This window comes from Parasteatoda tepidariorum, chromosome 6 (genome assembly GCF_043381705.1).
Source record: "Parasteatoda tepidariorum isolate YZ-2023 chromosome 6, CAS_Ptep_4.0, whole genome shotgun sequence".
Classification (NCBI taxonomy): Eukaryota; Metazoa; Arthropoda; class Arachnida; order Araneae; family Theridiidae; genus Parasteatoda; species Parasteatoda tepidariorum.
Genome location: NC_092209.1, coordinates 91,495,854 through 91,500,479, shown reverse-complemented (window position 1 = coordinate 91,500,479; position 4,626 = coordinate 91,495,854).

Here is a 4,626-nt window from a genome sequence, read left to right as displayed (position 1 = left end):
CCGATTCAAGTTGAGCTCAAAATTGGAATATAATCATAATTAATATTTTCAAAATGTTGCATCCTATCCGTTATCTAATCTCATCTAAGAACAAAAAATATCCCTTTCGACCGGAAAATAGTGTGAACGTCGAAATTAATGAATTTGAAGCACCTATAAACGTTCTTTTTCTCTAAGATTAAACGTTAGTAAAGGGCCGGGTGGTTTTTCAGGGCACGGATTGGCAATCTTTAGTTACAATCCAGGACCTTACTCTATCCTACCTCAGCTCTTAAGATTTTAATTTGAGCGGGATAATAATTTAGATAATTTTAAAGACAAATATATTTAGCTGTAAGCACCAGAGTTCTTCAGTGACTTAGGGTCACGGACATGTGGGCTAGCATCACTGTCCAGGACCACCCAGTTCGTTTGACACCCTGGTTCTTACTGCACCGTAGTCGAAAGAACGGAAAAGTTCCGAAACGGCTGATCAAGTGTGAAGCTCGAAGAGGGAGCAGAACGGCCGTCTACCACTCCCAATTCGGATGTCACACTTGTTCAGGCCACTCCATTGAATATTTCCGTTTCATAACACGCTCATCTGTGTTTTACAACGACATCGCCAAGTCAGGAGTTTAGTAAATATCAGACAAAAACGCAAGACACGAAAGTTTTAATTGAGAACGTTTATAGTGCTAAAAAACCTTAATGCCTAAAAAGGGAGTTGTGCACTTGCTACTCAAATAGTTATTAATTTTAATTATGATGAGATACAGACATAAGTAGGCAGGCACTTCAACTATTTACTGAAAGTGAAATACTGAGATAAGACAACGCATTGCTGTTGCTAATTGTTCTCTAAATGGATTTTATAACTTTTTACATCTTAACCGTCGTTGAATAGTAAACCTAANGGCACTTCAACTATTTACTGACCAATCAAAATTTGTGAAAGTGAAATACTGAGAAAAGACAACGCATTGCTGTTGCTAATTGTTCTCTAAATGGATTTTATAACTTTTTACATCTTAACCGTCGTTGAATAGTGAACCTAATTTTGGGTTTACGACTACTAATGTTAAACTCCGTATCCTTGTAGTTTTGTACCCAATCCGAAAGACAAGGGAGCTCCTGAATCAATCATCGGGTGAAATTTGCTTTCGTGGAGGACTTTTTTTAATGGAACTAACTCGCATTTGAGTTAAGTCAAGAGGAATATCACGAAATCCTTCTACTGTTAGCTTGACGGCAAAGGCGCTCTAAACCACGATCCGTCTACCACTGAGAATATTTAACGTCAACACAGGGGTTGGTGCATGCCGGATAATTCGTATCGATCACCTCATTTGAATGGCATCCCCTGAGCCACCAAAAGAATTTTTTTTTTATCAAATGATTGAAAAACAGAAATCGTGTTAGATTAAAATATCATTAGACATGTGCTCGCATGTGGCTCAAAAACCTGGGCTATGTGAAAATCAAAGTAAGCTGGTCATATTCGAGAGATAAGTTGGATTCTGTGCACATTAAGTAACAATCGTACATCTGATTTATCTCACTCAACATTTAGAGCAGTGAAATTCTCAACCTTTTTTTCGTCGCGGTACACTTTTAACTATTTCGAAAAATTGACGGCACACAAAGAAAAAAAATAAGTTTAAAATTTGCTTACTTAAAAACTTATAAAATAGTCTATGATTATAATTTAGAATGTGAAATTAAATATGTACTACTCAAACAGTACGTTTATGAAAGGATTAATTACAGGTTAACTGTTATTTTTTTTGCTATTTATAGATTAGCTTGTTTTTTATAGTTATTAATTGTTAGTTTTTTTTATATTATTTCTGTGATTTCTTGTTAACTTGTTTTCTTCTAATTATTGTTAGCTTTTTCGTTAGTTATCCTGTTCATAACTATTAATTGCATAGTTTATTTCAATAGTTAGCATTTATTTCCTTTTTCGAGCTACTATTTAACTTGCTTTTGTTTATTTGTAATTTTAATAGTCATTAACTTTCCTAAATATTTGAATATTGGCAGAGACAGAACTATCGCCGATAAAGATGTTTACGCCTTTAAAGCGCGGAAAAGTATATTTACTTTAATTTGATCTGCTCACGCAATAAAAAAGTTATAATTTTTTACTATAACATTTCTAAAATTTGGGGGCACACAAAAGTACGGCTGCAAAAAAAATCAAATATAGTTTGAGAATGTCCAGAGTCTCATTTTAAACAGATTGAAACATGAACCAGACTCACGTGGGTTGGCTGCATTAATGGAAACGTTAAAGCACTAGAAGGGAACAGTTGCAACATCTTGGCGAGAAAGAGGACATCTATCAGGCATCTAAAACACTTTAACGCATCACAGAGTGTTGCCGTATATTGTTTAGAGTAGCTAATCTGAATAGTTATAACCCATTTAACGACTCATAAAATCTCAACCCTTAAAGTGTATCTCAACACTAAAAGTTACTAAAAGAAGTACTTTGAATGTTCCGATATTCTACTTTTGATGTAAAGTAGTTGACACCAACTTAGCTGTTAAGTAAATACTAAAACTTACGACAGTATGATAAGATGCACATTACTCAAATTTATCAACTTAAAATAATAGCATAGGAGGCAAACACAAAATTTAAAAATTGACAATTTTAGAAATGAGGCCTACATACAGATATGAATTCGAATTAAGCTTAACAGGAGGTTATATAATGAATAAAATTTACAGCTGTTCGAAAATTATAATTATCCTTATTATGTAACTCAAAACACACATTTTGAAACAGTGAATTTTTTTACTTAGAATTTCAGCAGCATGGAAGAAATTTAAGCTATGTCCTACTTTAATGTAAGCAAACTACTAGCGATATCCAAACTATGCAGAATAAAAGTCAATTCTCAAATAGTGTATAAAGTGGTGTTAAAGCTAATCCATTGAGGTTTCCTATTGCAGATGTAAGATATTTAAAAAAATTAATACAGACATTTAAAAGATTCTAATTTAAGACTTCGGGTAATTTTTATTTGAAAATTTCTATATATTTGTTCTTTGTACCATAGAACACAGATATTAACCAACATTTCTTGCAGAAAAGTGAACAATTTGTAAAAATAATTTAAGCCGCATAACTTTAATTTACGATAATATTAAACTGATGTAATTGCATAAAATGAAAGAAAGGGTGCTGATTGATGTGTACTTTAATAGGGTTAATCAGTACAAATAGAAATAAATTGAAGGAACTATTTGATTTGAACAGCTGTAAAATTTAGAAATTTTTCTACCAGTTTTTTCTAGTATAGGAAAGTTCAGCTTTTTATTAGGCACAGTTGAAATTTGAGCACTCCAGGTGTTCGCAATGTGTTCTAAATTTAGATTAAACAATTTTAATTTGGTGAAAAAAATTGTCAACAATTTGATTGTCCTGAAACCCTAGAAATTCTGTATTGTCAACAAGCACTGTGATTTAGTTAAGAACTCTAGCTTATGTAGAAATAGAGTCAAATGTACACTGAAGATTAAATCGCTTTCGTGATTATAGGGTGATAAATTCTCCTTGAATAGGTCAAGAAACTATTTAGAATTACATTGTCATTGGACTTTGAGCCCTAGAGCTATCAATGCTCTAACTAGTCTGAGTTTTTAAATGCAGGCTTCAATTGTCATAAACTCCAGCGTATCAGTGTAGTAAACTGATTGCTAGATTCACAATGCTTAAAACAGAAACAGTTTGACAATAACACTATTGAACAAGTACCAGTATGAAATATTTGATTCGTGGTATTTTCTGCTTCATAGAAACTATAATTAATTTGCTAAACTGATTGCAAGATACACAATGCGTAAAATAGAAAAAGTTTTACAATAAGACTATTGAACAAGTACCAGTATGAATTATTTGTTTCATGGTATTTTCTGCTTCATAGAAACTATAATTAATTTGCTTAATAAAAAATATCATTAATGTAGTAAACTGATTGCCAGATTCACAATGCGTAAAATAGAAAAAGTTTGACAATAACACTATTGAACAAGTACCAGTATGAATTATTTGTTTCATGGTATTTTCTGCTTCATAGAAAATATAATTAATTTGCTTAATAGAAACTATCATTAATGTAGTAAACTGATTGCTAGATTTACAATGCATAAAATAGAAAAAGTTTGACAATAACACTATTGAACAAGTACCAGTATGAAATATTTGATTCGTGGTATTTTCTGCTTCATAGAAACTATAATTTGCTTAATAGAAAATATTAGTGTAGTAAACTGATTGCCAGATTCACAATGCGTAAAATAGAAAAAGTTTGATCTGTTTCGTGATATTTTCTACTTAATAGAACCTATCATTAATTTACTAAACTGATTGCGAGATTCACAATGCGTAAAATAGAAAAAGTTTTACAATAAGACTATTGAACAAGTACCAGTATGAAATATTTGTTTCATGGTATTTTCTGCTTCATAGAAACTATAATTAATTTGCTTAATAAAAAATATCATTAATGTAGTAAACTGATTGCCAGATTCACAATGCGTAAAATAGAAAAAGTTTGACAATAACACTATTGAACAAGTACCAGTATGAATTATTTGTTTCGTGGTATTTTCTGCTTCATAGAAACTATAATT